Genomic DNA, 16,467 nt, shown 5'->3' with positions numbered 1-16,467 from the left:
TCTCGTCTCTAAATTATGATTAAAAGAAGACCCAAAAGAACTCCACATATGTTCAGAACTGCTGACATAAGAAAAATAAAAGCAAAGTTCCATCTTGTGCCTATCAGTTCTTATGAACAAACATAGATGTGCATCACAATTGCAACCAAAACCTCCTCACCCCATATAATGTGTGTCGATGAAATAGTACCATGATCTGAATTTATATTAGCAAGCACGTGCCGATGACATAGTAACATGATCTGAATTTATATTAGCAATGACCTGCTATACCTCGATGCAAGACCAGTCACGTGGGTAATCACATAGACATCTCATTTTCGTTAATTATAAGCGCTAGTGCTCTAGTACACGCTGGGGGCTCCTCTGTACTCTGACGTCTGAGCTATGGACACCAATTTGTGGGTGTGTGGCGGGCTCCCGCACTAATCCTGGTGGAGTGTGGCGGCAACCCGCGAATGCCCGCACCTTGTGCTGGCGCCCGCTTTGGCCTGTGGCGGGCAACCGCCACCCACCCCGCTTGCAGCCTGATACACACATCTTCTGTTACCAATAACAGCTAATCCAACAATCAGTTCATGCACTGGAGGAAATCTCCTCACGTCAAAACAACTCCAGTTTCAGAGGCAGCATATGCAGAGGGAACGAACATCTTGAGGTGCCATTGTCAATCCCCACTGTCCACACTGATACAACGACAAGTCAGATCAGATCCTAAAAAAGGGGCAACTGTGATTGCAAACTGAGGCTCTTAATACCCCTAACAATTTAGTTCTGCTAACTACTAGTGGTACTCTAAAGATAACATCAATCAAATCTAATGTATTCCTCAGGAACTTGGTTCAGAAAAGAATGGAGTAATCACAGGGGGAGAGAAGCGATAATGATGTTTACGAGTGCGAGACACTATTCACATTGTCCCTAGGAGCATTATTACAGCATTTACCATGTTCGCCTGGCTATTGGCTGGCAGGTGGATTCCCCTTGCTAGCCCCATTCACCACTGGGGTATATTGGCGACTGGCTGGTGTTCCGGTGCCGGTAAGCGAGTTCCTGCCTGGTGGAGTTCCAGCACTGGGAGCCGGGTTCCTGACTGGTGGTGTTGCAGTGCCAGGAGCCGCAGTCCTGACTGGTGGTGTTGCAGTGCCGGTAAGCGAGTTCCTGGCTGGTGGTGTTCCAGTGCCAGTAAGCAAGTTCCTGGCTGGTGTTATTCCAGTGCCAGGAGCCGCATTCCTGGCTGGTGCTCCGGTGGCAGGAGCCATATTTTTAGCTAGTGTTCCGGTGGCTGGAACCGCATTCCTAACTGGTGTTCCGGCACCGGGAAACATATTCTTGGCTGGTATTCCAACGCCCGGAGCCGCATTCCTGGCTGGTGTTCCAACCCCCGGAGCCGCATTCCTGGCTGGTGTTCCGACGCCAGGAGCTGCATTCCTGGCCATTGCACTACTATTTGAGCTCATAGCATGCTGCTTCTGGGCCATAATTTCTTGGCACCTATTTTGTTTGCCTGTGGTGCCTGGGCCAGGTGACTTCCGATATATTGCTTTACTCAGCACACCAGCATTGCCTGTGCCAACAAGGCCACTAGAGGTGACTGTTGATGGAAAGGTCGCCCCATGTGAAGCTAGAGTTTTGGTCTTCTTCACGGTTGCTGGTGCTCTAGCAGACGCAGGGATGCTTTTCACAACTGTGGGTTGCTGTTTCGGTTGTTTCTTCTGGCTGGGAATAGCACCTTGAGCTCCAGGAGCAATTTTGACACCTTTGCTCTTATCCAAACAATCTGTAGTCAAGCATCCTTGGGCAACAAAGCGATCGAACTCCAGCATGTCGGCATCCTTGGGATCTATGCTCTCCTCACCTTTGGGGTCTATCATCTCATGCTGCTTCACTATCTCTGGCTGCTTCACCATCTCCGGCTGCTTCACGTCTTCAGGAAACAAGTCCTCCATCGTGACTGCACAAAATGTAGAGTCGTCGTCCATCTCCATATTGTCGCATGGGCCAGACACTGGTGTGGTGCTCAATGCTCTATCAGGTTCCAACAAATGTGCACTAGCAGATTGTTCAGGGGGGTTAACTCCTGCAACTTCTGACACAACATTAACTTGCTCAATTGACTGTGTTATCAAAACCGGAGGAGATGGTGTAGGGGCACTACAGTTTGGAAGTTCTGGGTGTTCAGCACTACCAGGCTGTGTTCCAGGCTCACCAGCCATAGTGGATGCTTTAGAGCTTGTAGAAGTTTTTGAAGATCCTTTTCCTCGAGGTCTTATGTGCTTAGCTTCGGGGTTATGTGCACAGCTTGCGAGGATTGTGCAGCTTTCAATAAATTGGTGGCGATGCTTGCTGGGGCGATTCGTCCACCAGCAGCAATAGCTGCAGCTTGTATCGAGGAAGGAGCATTTGTAGGATTTGCTTGTGCATTTTGCTTCTTAGAGCTATTTTGTGACTTGTTTGAAGTATTTGACACTTTTGAGGCTGCAGCTTGAGCAGGAGCTGGTTGCACCCGAGGAAGTGGAATCTGCCCTTGTGCTGACACTGGTACTGGCAACGGGAGTGATGAAGAGGATGTTGCACATTTTAACTCGGGTGCCGCAGCAACGAATACTGGAGCAGGATGTTGAGCGCTTTGTTGTGAAGCTCCTACATGAAAAGGCTAGAATGAGCACCAAAAGGCTAGCACAAGGCACAACAAAGATGCCAGAACGGATTTACATCTCAGGTATACAACGAAGCTATAGAACAATGTTTGGCTTGTTGATACTTCAGTAAATAAGCATTATTCTAAATGAGAGCTGTACTGACAATGTATAAGAATTTTATTAGTACCTAATCTTAATGTAGAGAATCCACCAGGCTTCCCCATAGGCATATCAAGAGCCATAGAGAATGCCTTTTGAGTAGCTTTTATATCGAACTCCGTGGTGACTGATTTAACTTTAGCAAGCTTGGTTGTTCCTTGACGCCTGCAAATGACTGCCCATCTCTGAAAACAACAATACACATTACCTAATTACTCTACAGACAAATATGTACATGGAGACACATGGATGTCCCATCATGCTAATCATTATAGCACACAACAGTTATATGCGAATGAGAACTAAACAAACAGGCCAAGTAGGATTGAGATGGAACTTTTTCTAGGCATAGATCACAAGCAAAGCAACATAACTATTGCAACAAGAAGCACATGCATTTGCCTACTTACCTTGGCATATTTACAAAGGCATGCTACAAATTTATTATAATTCGGGAAGACTAAGGAAAACCAAATGGATGTAAACAAAGATGAACTGCCGCACAATAATAGATGATAGTATGCAATTTACAAGATGACCATAGAGTTAGTTACCTGAGACAATTGAACATAAGTTCTTGTGCTATCGAAGTTATATTTACGCAGAATGTTCAGCCAATTTCCTTCACCACACTTATGTACACCATCCATTAAGTCTGCATCCTCCTTGTTGGACCATGCTTTAGGCTTCTTTGTCTTTTTATGAGGTCCATTCCCATCAAAAGGATCAGGAGATAACCCTGTATGGGATGCCTGTTTTGAGTTGGAAACTGGACCTGTACCATTTGTTAGACGATGGCTCTGAGCAAGCTGTTTGTCAGATGGAACACGCGGTATCTTCTCATTTGGAGTGTTTAGCAGAGGAACTTCTGAGTTAACACGATGACTAGAACCTTGCTCACGTGAAGGTCCATAGATTAAGATCTGCAATTTAAATGATAGGATTATAAGTACCATTGTGCATACCTAAGATATGAAGAAATTGTAGTGAAAATATGCAACAGAGCAAATATTGCATGGCATTCAACATAGTTGGTAACCAATACAAAATTGCTAACGAAACAAAGATTTGCATTTTCATAAATGATGACTCGTTTACGTTGTTACTAACTGAAATGGAAGCTGTCATAAGAACTGTTATACTGACAAATCCTTGCAATTTTTTATAACTAATCTGCCCAGCAATAGAAGACATTTGGGTGTAGACATGGTCCCTGAGTAGAACTGTGAGTATACTTGTTTTCAATTGCAATAAGAATCAAATACACTCATAACTAAAAGCATTTTCTGAGAAAGAATCTTTCATTGTTATTTTCATCTGTCTAATTTAATATTCAAAAAGATCTTCACTGCCAAAGATTAGAAGGTTTGACTGCACATATCATGTACTGCTACTCTTTCGTCACTAGAGGGGGCAAACATGATAGCCACCCTTTTGTAACTGGAGGGGGCGAACATAATGGCCCTTTATTCTTTTGTCTTTCTGCGTATAAAGGTAGAGATTACTGACTCATAGACTCATAGTTGCAGTTGCAGAATTAGTAGATCAATCAGTTTTCTGTACACACTACTTTAAGTTTGTGAAACTTGAGAGGGTGAGCTCTGACCCTGTGAGGCATTATAGGAAGTCCATCTTATAAATCAAATAAAATGGACCCTTACACTCTCTAATAGAACAAGAAACTTAGATGAAACATACGAACACTATCTTCATTGGCAAATACATATACTTATCTTACAGCCAAAACTGTTCACTATCCTATGATTTCTAGTGAAACACCATGCTTCATCTCCCATTTGATAACGAGGCATCAATCAAGCTTTTGAGCAGAGCCAACAATCAATCAGCCTTCGTTAGGCGCTCACTGAAGAGCAAACTGCGTCTGCAGCCCTAAAAGTATTGAGGGGGTGTCAAGTTAGTCCTAATTCTATTGAAGTGCACATTCCGGTCCCTATAGCACCTTAAGGGAGCATTTGGTTCTAAGGAAACCAGATTGAAAGGAATGTGAAAATTACTAGGAATATTAGCGTGGTAATGAGATAATTAGGAATATGGCATTACCGTTAAAGTTTTCAATGAATTCAAGATTGAGTTGTTTGGGTCATTGATTGCAATAACCTGTTCATGAGATTATATTTTGTAGATTAATACTGATGTATTGCAAAGACCTGTTGTTGTTTTATTTCTTCATGCCCCTTTATGACAAAGACTTTCAGATTGACTGCTTTTGGGGCTAGTATTTTTATTAACAAAACACTTCTTAGACTGGACTACTTATCAATGTAAGGCCGCTAGGTTTGACTTTAGAAACTTTTTATTCGGCTAGGAGGCTGTTCTTTCACTACTGATGTGACTGCTTTTAGCGTAAATAAAGACACGCTGTGAAAGAATCTGTATCTTACTAACTTATACAGAATAAAACCCAAATTAGTGTAATAGGACTATTATCAATCTTCAACGAAAACTGGAGCTAGTGTTCAACAAGAAAGAACTGTTAGAGTTATAATATAGGTCATGTACCCCTTTGTATTTATCCCGTTCTATAAGGGGTTTCCTGCATATGTTCCACACCTGTACATGTATATATATATTGGCCTATGGCCTCATGGTAATACAAGTTGCTTATTCCTAACATGGTATTAGAGCTTTAGGTCTCTTTTTCGCACGCGTAACTCGTGCTCCGATCCCATCTCGCCGCCGCCGCGTCTTCTCTTCGCCAGGCGCCGTTCCTTCCCGCCCAGCACCACTTCTTCTCCCGCCCAGGCGCCGCTCCTGCCCGGCGCCGTTCCCTTCGTCCGCTCCTCCCGCAGGCTCGTGGTCGCCAGGTGCCGTTCCTTCCCGCCCCGCGCCGCTCCCGCCAGGACGCCGCTCCCGCCCAGGCGCCGTTCCCGCTCAGGCGCCGTTCCCGTCGTCCGCTCCTCCCGCAGGCTCGCGGTCGCCCGGCTCGCGTTCGCCAGTCCCGCCAGGTTCGCAGCCGCGCCTCCTGCTCTCAGGCGCTGGTGCTGCTACCCGTGCGCCCCAGCTTCACTCCCCGCGGCGCCGTTCGCTCCCGTCTGCTCGTGGTCTTCCGCCTGTCGTCTCGGATTCTGCTGATTTCGGGTCTCTCCAAAAAAAAAAAAAAATGTCTGCTGCATCGGGCTATGTTGCTGTCCCTCGCTATCCGGTGATCTTCGATGGTACTAACTACACCGAGTTCGCTGGCTTCATGCGCATTCACATGCGTGGCATCCGTCTCTGGGGAGTTCTTTCTGGCGAGGTCTGCTGTCCGCCACGTCCGGTTCCTCCGGTGGCCCCTACTCCGCCGACTCCACTGGTTCTTCCTACGGATGCTAATCAGGCCGCCAAGGATGCGGCCAAGATTGCTGATGAGGCTGCTGATCGTGCCTATGATGAGAGGTTTTTGGCTTATGAGGAGGCTCTTCAGACGTATCATGGTGCTTTGTCTGTTTACACCCAGTGGCTTGATGATGATGCTCGTGCTGCAACTGTTCTCACTGCTAGAGTTCTGCCTCAGTTTGCTTCTAAGTTTCTGGGTCTTCCTACTGTCTTCCAGATGTGGACCTGTCTTCGTCAGCGCTATGAGCCCTCTGGTGATGCCTTATATATTTCTGTGGTTCGTCAGGAGCATGCTCTTCAGCAGGGTGACTCTACTGTTGATGACTTTTATGCACAGAGTTCTGCTATCTGGCGCCAGCTTGATTCTCTCCGCAGTGCTGGTTGTCGTACTTGCCCCTGCTGCCAGGCTGTCCAGGCCGATTTGGAGTTACATCGCGTCTACGAGTTCCTGTCTCGGCTCCGTAAGGAGTTTGAGCCCCGGCGTGCTCAGTTGTTTGCTCGTGACCGTATTTCTCTCATGGAGGCACTTTCAGAGATTCGTGCTGAGGAGACTCGCCTACGTGGTGCTGGTTTGCTGGAGGTTCCCTCTGTGCTCGCTACTCGGGCTTCTTCCACTCCACCTGCTGCACCGCCTCATTCTCGCTCGAGTGCTCGGCCGCTCTTGCCCACTCCTTCTGGAGGCTCAGGTCGCCCCCGTTCACATTGTGACTACTGCAACAATGATGGTCATATTGAGTCCCAGTGCTACACAAAGCGGAAACACCTGCGCAAGGCGCGATCATCCTCCTCAGGGACTTCGTCATCTCCCTCGCCAGCTTCAGCCATTGCTTTGACTGAGCAGGATATTCTGAGACTTAAGCGTCTGCTCGCGGCTTCAGGTTCTTCCTCGACGGGTACTGCTGGTTCTGTGACTGATGCTTCCCGCACTGAGCACCCGCCCTCTACACAGTCAGGTACATCCCCATGGGTTCTGGACTCTGGAGCTTCTTTTCATATGTCTTCTCATTCTTCTGTTTTGTCCTCTCTTCGCCTCGCTGGATTTTCCTGTTCATGTCTTCACTGCTGATGGTACTCCACTTTCTGTTGCTAGTAGAGGCCATCTTTCCACTTCTTCTTATTCTGTTCCTGATGTTGCTCATGTTCCTCGACTTACCATGAATCTGTTTTCTGCCGGTCAACTTACTGATTCTGGTTGTCGTGTCATCCTTGATGTTGACTCTTGTTCTGTCCAGGATCGTCGCACGCACACTCTGGTTGGGGCTGGCCCTCGCCGCCGTGATTCTTAGGGTCTTTGGGAGTTGGACTGGCTTCATGTTCCTTCCGCTGCCACCACCATCGCCGGTCCCTCCGCTGCTGTCGCCTCTGTTACTGGTTCCTTCAAGCAGTGGCATCATCGACTTGGTCATCTGTGTGGTTCTCGGTTATCGTCTTTAGTTCGTCGAGGTCTTCTGGGGTCTGTCTTAGGAGATGTCTCTTTAGAGTGTCAGGGTTGTCGTCTTGGCAAGCAGATTCAGTTACCATATTCCCATAGTGAGTCAGTGTCTACGCGTCCTTTTGATTTAGTCCATTCTGATGTCTGGGGTCCGGCTCCTTTCGCTTCGAAAGGTGGTCATAAATACTATATTATTTTCATCGATGATTTTTCTCGTTACACATGGCTTTATTTCATGACTTCACGTAGTGAGGTGTTGTCTATTTATAAGCGTTTTGCTGCCATGGTTCATACTCAGTTTTCTTCACCCATTCGTGTTTTTCGTGCTGACTCCGCTGGTGAGTATATCTCTAAGATGTTGCGTGGTGTCCTTGCTGAGCAGGGTACTCTTGCCCAGTTCTCTTGTCCTGGTGCTCATGCTCAGAATGGCGTGTCTGAGCGCAAGCATCGTCACCTTCTTGAGACGGCTCGTGCTATGATGATCGCAGCCTCTCTTCCGCCTCATTTTTGGGCTGAGGCTATCTCCACCTCCGTCTATCTCATCAACCTTCAGCCATCTGCTGCTTTGCAGGGTGGTCTTCCTTTTGAGCGTCTTTTTGATCGTTCTCCCGATTATTCGATGCTTCGTTTGTTTGGTTGTGTTTGCTATGTTCTTCTTGCCCCTCGCGAACGCACCAAACTGACCGCTCAGTCTGTTGAGTGCGTCTTCTTAGGCTACAGTGATGAGCATAAGGGCTATCATTGTTGGGATCCTATCGGTCGTCGGATGCGTATCTCTCGAGACGTGACTTTTGATGAGTCTCGTCCTTTCTACCCACGCCCATCTTCCTCGTCTTTTTTAGTGGAGGATATCTCTTTCCTCACTTTTCCTGACTCCCCTATCACCCCCGTCGCCCCTGTGCCTATTCGTTCCACTTCCTCTGCTTCTCCACCCCTCGTCGATTCGCCGCCACCAACTTACCCGGTCTCCTCATCTAGCATGTCCCCGGATTCTACACCTTCATCTCCGGTGACTTCTTCGTCGCCACCCCCCGATTCTACCTTGGCGATTCCTCCTTCTCTTGTTCCATCTTTTCCTCAGCATTACACTCGCCGTTCACGACCTGTGGATGCTTCCCTGGATGAGTCGTCCTCTTCCTCTCAGCCTACTTATGGCTTGCGTTCTCATCCTCGTCCGCCTATTGATCGCTTTGGATTTCCCACTGCTGGTGCTGCTGTTCTTGAGCCGACTTCTTACCGTCAGGCTGTTGTTCATCCTGAATGGCAGTTTGCGATGGCAGAGGAGATTGCTGCTCTTGAACGCACTGGTACCTGGGATCTTGTTTCTCTTCCTCCCGGAGTCCGTCCCATCACTTGTAAGTGGGTCTACAAGGTTAAGACTCGCTCCGATGGTTCTCTTGAGCGTCACAAAGCTCGTCTCGTGGCTCGTGGTTTTCAGCAGGAGCATGGTCGTGATTATGACGAGACTTTTGCTCCTGTGGCCCATATGACCACTATTCGTACACTTCTTGTTGTGGCCTCTGCACGCCACTGGTCTATATCTCAGCTTGATGTTAAGAATGCTTTTCTTAATGGTGAGCTGCGTGAGGAGGTGTACATGCAGCCACCACCTGGGTATTCTGTTCCTGATGGCATGGTGTGTCGTCTTCGTCGCTCTCTCTATGGTCTTAAGCAAGCCCCTCGCGCCTGGTTTGAGCGTTTTGCTTCTGTGGTCACTACTGCTGGTTTTTCAGCTAGTGCTCATGATCCCGCATTGTTTATTCACCTTTCTCCTCGTGGCCGGACTCTTCTTCTTCTCTATGTTGATGATATGGTCATTACTGGGGATGACCCTGAGTATATTGCCTTTGTAAAGGCCCGTCTTAGTGAGCAGTTTCTTATGTCTGATCTTGGACCTCTTCGCTACTTTCTTGGGATTGAAGTCTCTTCTACCTCTGATGGCTTTTTTATATCCCAGGAAAAGTATATCCAGGATCTTCTTGCTCGTGCTGCTCTTTCTGACGAGCGCACTGTTGAGACTCCTATGGAGCTCAATGTTCACCTCCGTGCTACTGATGGCGATCCTCTCCCTGACCCGACGCGTTATCGTCATCTCGTTGGCAGTCTTGTCTATCTGGCTGTCACTCGTCCGGACATCTCTTATCCGGTTCATATTCTGAGTCAGTTTGTCTCTGCTCCCACATCGGTTGATTATAGTCATCTCCTTCGTGTTCTCCGATATCTTCGGGGCACGATCTCTCACCGTCTATTCTTTCCTAGCTCCAGTTCTTTACAGCTTCAGGCCTATGCGGATGCTACGTGGGCTAGTGATCCTTCTGATCGCCGTTCACTTTCTGCTTACTGTGTTTTTCTTGGTGGTTCTCTCATTGCCTGGAAGACGAAGAAACAGATTGCAGTTTCCCGTTCGAGTGCTGAGGCTGAGTTGCGAGCTATGGCTCTTTTGACGGCAGAGGTGACTTGGTTACGGTGGTTACTTCAGGATTTTGGTGTTTCTGTCACTACACCGACTCTGCTCTTATCTGACAGTACAGGTGCTATTAGCATTGCGCGCGATCCCGTGAAGCATGAGCTCACCAAGCATATTGGTGTTGATGCTTTCTATGTGCGCGCTGCTGTGCAGGATCAGGTTATTGCTCTTCAGTATGTGCCTTCCGAGTTAGACTAGAGCACAACATGGCTTTTATCTCTCCAAACTCAGTGTTGTTCCTCCACCATGAGTTTGAGGGGGGGTGTTAGAGTTATAATATAGGTCATGTACCCCTTTGTATTTATCCCGTTCTATAAGGGGTTTCCTGCATATGTTCCACACCTGTACATGTATATATATATATTGGCCTATGGCCTCATGGTAATACAAGTTGCTTATTCCTAACAAGAACAATTCCAGAAAACAGTTATGTTTAATTTAACAATGCAAACGTGAGAAGGAATTGGTTGCACTTCATGCCAAGGTTGCATTGTAAAATAGCAAGACATGATGAACTGAATTGTCTCAACACCGTTAATCGGATGAGTTTTAATTAGTACACTTGACATGGATATACAGTATGAGTGAGGTCCTAAATGGGATGGACACAAAACCCTTCACAAGATAATTACAATTCGATCACTATGTTTGAGTCGAACTAATATTGAAAGTCTAGAGTTTTTTAGGAAGAAAAATGAGGTATCGATGGATTCCGGATCAGGGGGTAATCCAAGATAGCCACCTGTTTCAAAAGGAATCATAATGCCCCAAAACAACTTGAATCGTATCATGGTAATCTAGAGTCTAACTAACATTCCAAGTGGCTATGCCGAATGCGGTAATCAACCAGATTGCCTCGTGATTTCCACTAATCTTTACAAGATTCCTGCAACCAAACACAGCCTAAAAGTGAGTCACCGCGGGTCCTGAGCAGCTCAGCTCAGCACGGGAGCTCCGTTTGTGGCAAACTCCAGCCATGGCAGCATTCTGGCTGTGCGGCTGCGGTCAAAGCATCACGAGTGCAGTCAGCACTGAGCTGGGTTGCTCAGGGCCCGCAGTGACTCACTTAAGGTACTATAAGATCGTAATAAAGGATCTATATGGACAAGCCAATAACCATATGGCATAGATAGCACGACATTAGATACTGGTTTGTGGTACAATAGGACACAATGGCCTTAAGCAGATGCCAAACAAAATTCTGTGCACATCTCGCACTCAATCCCAGATATGCTTGATCAAAGAATCGTATACAAAAAATGCAATTACTAAATACATTGATGGCGTTTAAGTTCATATATCCGGGTTCTGGGTTCCTAATTAACGCAGATAAATAAGGCAAGGTGGGTGAAACAGAAAATTAGGCCTTTGGCATCCTAAATCCAAAAGGAGCATCTGATAAGTAAATGACCGTATCACCTACAATACAGACAGAAATGCTTCTGACAAAAACAAAATGCGGTACCTTCGCGAACCGGGAGGCCTCAGCTGCAGCTTCGTTGCTCGGCTTAGGAAAGGGTTCAATCTCACATTCCAAGTCGCTCTCATCACCCTGTCATCATCAATCAGGGCAACAGAAGTACCACAATACAATTAGGAAAAGATAAGGTGACAGTAGAACAAACAGAATTTCTATATACCAACCTCTCAAGATCAAACAGTTCCAACAACGACGATACTGGCTAGAATACACAATTTTAAAGCTAGTCGAAATTAAATTTGGCAGGATAAAGAAAGAGCACAAACCAGAGGCTGGGCGCCGATGTCCTCGGCGTTCTCGATGAAGTCATGTCGGTAGGCGATGTAGCGCCAAAGCATCTGGTACTCGCGGGCGGAGGTGATCCCCGTGGCTGTCTTGGCCACCAGCGCCCTCCAGTCGATGCTCCTTCTCTCCGCGTGCTGCGCCACCTCCTGAAGCGCCGTCAGGATTGTCGCGGGCGAGTACCTGCAGCAAGATTGAGCGGCGCACTAAAACCCTAAGGCTGGCCCAGGAGAAGCGGCGAGTAGCGCGAAGGTTGAGGAGAAGGACCGACTTGTGGAGGATGAGGTACACCTCGTCCTCGGAGAGATCTCGCTTCCGCTTCCCCGCAGCCGCCGCCGCCACCATCTCGAAGTTTGTGACTCGTCAGCGCTTTGGCGGTTAACTGGGGGAATACTACAATAGAATATAATCAGCTCGTGGAATTATTATTATTTTGAAAAGGAGGCAAAAGTTTTGCCTTATACATTAATTAAGAAGAAGAGAGTTGCCTGATTAATTTACGGAAAACCAGGCGAAAACCGCACAGACTTGCACAGTCATGTGAACTACTCCCAAACTATGGAGCCACAGGACCACAAAGGTAGACCAACAAACACACCCAACATAGAACCTCTGCAACCCCAAACACTTGGGTCACAACTTCACCAATGGAACTCCATCGCCCCCCTGCAAGTTGCAGCCTAGACTACTGTACCATGGAAGCACCTGCGCCTCCCCATTATCGTCATCTTTTTTCCATTGCACATGTTAGATTTCTTCTTGCGGATACCAGGGTGGAAAATAGAACACTGTGCATTTCATGCTTAGTCAAACACTGGTGGTACTTTGGCTGGTCACATGTAAATTGATGATTTGCTCCGACAGGTATGCACTAAAACAGATCATCAGCTTGCTAATACGTGTTACTGGCGCAGTACAGATCTCTAGTTATTTATTTTACTTGTACAGTCCCAGATGATAATATCTAAAACAATATCCTTTTTTTTTTCTGTAGCCAAAAGCTACCATCGCTTGGTCCAAAGTTGCGAGCCATCAATGGGTTAATCGATTGTAGCAATTACTCCCTCCGTTCCTAAATATTTGTCTTTCTAGACATTTCAAATGACTACCACATACGGATGTATGTAGACATATTTTAGAGTGTAGATTCACTCAGTTTGCTCCGTATGTAGTCACTTGTTGAAATGCCTAGAAAGACAAGTATTTAGGAACGGAGGGAGTAGATATCACACCGACGGCCTATTACATGCTATTTTATCCAAGTGGGTAAACTGGTAGGTGTTCTCTTGCAAAGGCATGAACGCATCTACTTGCTTCAGCCCAACAACAGCGGCTCCAATCAGCTCCAGTACTAATAGGTACAGCGATGTGCCTTTCCATCTAAACTGAATCGAAGTCAGCGCATTGTCTAAGATGAGATTGAGTACCTGCTGGAACAGTGGCGCGATCCGGATGCAGGCAGACACGACGCAGCAAGAACCAGTGGAGGGAGAGTCCCACGCGTTGGCTACGTTGGCGGAGACTGATCGGCGGCGACACCCAGCGACGGCGGCGCAGACCTAGGTGGCGGCGGCCGTGAACGGGCTCTGAGAGAAGGGTTCGTGCGTGATGCTTGGGCCTGGTGGGCTTCTTTTCCGAAATTATCCGACGGTTAGGAATGAACGGCTGTCAAAATGCACCTATCTCGATCAACTCGCCTAGACAAATGCAACCTCGACAATTTATTCACATCTCTTCATTTCGTTCCTAATGTTATAGTTTCATCAACAATTAAGACAAATATAGACGACCCATACTTTCAACGAGCAAAAAAAAAGATAATCAAACATTAAAGCAAGGTACTACTCTCTAAACTAAAACCACGATAAGTATTTTGAAATGCAGAGACTACAACACATCAATGAAATAAACTAGTCATAAAACATATCGAAATGTGAAAGCAATGCATGACTCAAAACCACCTAACTATGCACCAGTGTGTCTAAATTTGAGTTATTATACCTTGGGCAATTTCTTTTCGTCGTTTAGACAAAACAAAGGAGAAGCTTAATTTGTTAAAATATGCTTACTGAATTTCAAGTTATTAATGTTCTACACCCGAGGTCTAAAGCTTGTGTTATGATATCAACTGTAACACTCCAGATTTCAGAATTTCAACTCTAACTTACGGTGCTACCACACTACTCTAAAAATAACCAAATCTTGGTATAATTAGAATTTTTGACAGAGTTTCTTTTCTATATACCTATATACTGACTTCCATAACACACTAGTAAAGATATTGCACAAGAAACAATAGTGTATATTTAATAGTATCAAATAAATTCCAGTAATTCTTCGAGAAATAAACTACATCGACAAAAGCGACCAACGATGCATGTTAGGCAAACGAATTTTGACTACAACTAGTAGATAAAATTATGAATATCTTCTAAATATAATATGACAGTCTGTTATCCGCTCAAGTGATGTAGTGCTACTACTCCCTCTCTCATGCATGTTGCTTTTTTCAAGAGCATGCAAAATGCGTACCATAGTTTTATAGAAGAAAGAAGAGTGGCCAATTTATAAGAGATAATATCCTAAACGTCGAAGATTACACCACACCAACTCCATGGAAAAAGGGGGGAAAGGGGACTACTCAGGCAACTCTACTATCCTGCTCCCTCTAGCCAAAGTCCAAAGCTCCAAATCCTTGAAGATTGTCTCAGCTAGATCACTTCTCTTGGGTTGTGGGCTAGTGTTGTTGAACACCCTAGCATTCTGTTGCTTCCAAATGTTCCGAGAGATGAGAATGACCAAAGAGTCAAAGCCCTTGCACTTAAACTTCAGAAATCTTTTACGAGCCAAACCCCACCAATCTTCCAGCAAGTCCCAAACAATTGGGCATCCGGCATCTAGAAGGCTTGCACAAAAGAGGCATCAGAACCAAACGTGGTGAGCATGGACACCATGTACAAGATGTGCTTCGTCCCTTTTTAGTACCTGATAACCAAATAAACGCAAGGATGAGTACAAAAATACTCAACAAAAACAATATAGAACCATAAGAGGATCGGCCAATAAACAACACAACGATTTCAAATGAAAACGTAAAATATCTCCTGAAAGATGAATCACAAAAGAATGAAACCACCTCAAGAAGCAACCAACCATTAATTTTTGAAGAACTTTCACACAACACTCGCTTGTTATGAGTGTTCTGGATTATCCACATGATGCTTTAGCCAACAGACAATTATTGGATTAAACACGTGCAATGTCCTCACTGACCTAGCTCGCCCACGGGAATACTCACACAATGCCTTAAACACCGATGATTTTGTCAACGTGTGATTGCCGATACCAAGAATTATATCCACCCCTCTTTTTTGTTCGGCCAAGGGCTAAAACACATCAACAAACTTCACATCAGAGAAACGGGTTCTTTGCCCAAGTTCAGGCCACTTCGAGGTGTGATACGTCCTTTGTAGCTCTTCATCAATTTATATGAACTAGGTGACCCGTTGTGCCATTGGTGCAAAGGCCAGCTGGAGCCAAGAAGCGAAGCAACCTATGAACAAATTTGAAGGATGTTTTTTGTGAATTATCTGCAAGTGAATACGTTTGTATTGCGTTTGTATTTACCCTGTGAAAGGTTTGGTATGGTCGACTAGAGGGGGGTCTATAGGCGACAAACAATTTTTAACTTCTTTTACAAATTTTAGGCTCAGTAAAAAGGTAGGTTGTCTAGATAGGCAACTAGGTGGACAACCTATAGGAGAATCTCAATAAAAAACAAGTGCAAGCTAAGAGTAAGCACAATATAACAAAGGTTGCACAAAATAAAGGATAGAAGTAACCGCAAGTGGAGACGAGGATGTTTTTTTAAGTTCCCTCCTTTGGAGGAGGTACGTCCCCGTTGGAGGGGTGTAATGACCCATAAGTATAGGGGATCAATCATAGTCCTTTCGATAAGTAAGAGTGTCTAACCCAACGAGGAGCAAAAGGAAACGATAAGCGATTTTCAATAAGGTATTCTCTGCAAGTGATGTAAGATAGTTTTGATAGATAATTTGATAGCAAGATAATTGGTAACAAGTGACAAGTAACAAAAGTAACAAGGTACGGGAAGGTGGCCCAGTCCTTATTATTGATAAGGACAAGCCAAGAGTACCTCTTATAGAGATTAAAACGTTCTCGAGGACAGACGGGAATTTCGTCTAGTCACTTTCACCACGATTCATTGAATCGCGTTCATTGCTTTGATAAGTTTTCATGTGGGTGGACCGGAGCTAAGGTTCTATTCTTACTTGAACAAACAACCTACTTGTGATTACTCCATCTCGCAAGCATCCGCAACTATAAGAGAAGAATTAAGATAAATCTAACCATAGCATGAAACATGTGGATCCAAAACAACCCCTTACAGAACAGCTCATAAACTGGGGTTTAGGTTTCTGTCACTCCTACAACCCATCATCTACGAACTAATTCCACAATGCCTTCCCTAGGCCCAAGCATGGTGAAGTGTCATGTAGTCGACGTTCACACGACACCACTAGAGGAAGAACAACACAACACATCATCAAAACATTGAAGGAAAACCAACTTCACATGATTACTTATAACAAGACTTCTCCCATGTCCTCAAGAACAAACAAAACTACTCACAAATCATATTCATGCT

The 16,467-nt window shown here is 45.6% G+C and overlaps 1 pseudogene; it reads right to left on the bottom strand.

Moving 5' to 3' along the window:
* Nucleotides 1–634: 634 nt before the first annotated feature.
* LOC109744750 (uncharacterized) lies at nt 635–13,442 on the bottom strand (annotated as a pseudogene).
* Nucleotides 13,443–16,467: the final 3,025 nt, after the last annotated feature.

Source organism: Aegilops tauschii, chromosome 7, assembly GCF_002575655.3.
Source record: "Aegilops tauschii subsp. strangulata cultivar AL8/78 chromosome 7, Aet v6.0, whole genome shotgun sequence".
Lineage (NCBI taxonomy): Eukaryota > Viridiplantae > Streptophyta > Magnoliopsida > Poales > Poaceae > Aegilops > Aegilops tauschii.
Note: the sequence above shows the minus strand (reverse complement) of the source record. Positions and strands in the feature narration are given on the sequence as shown.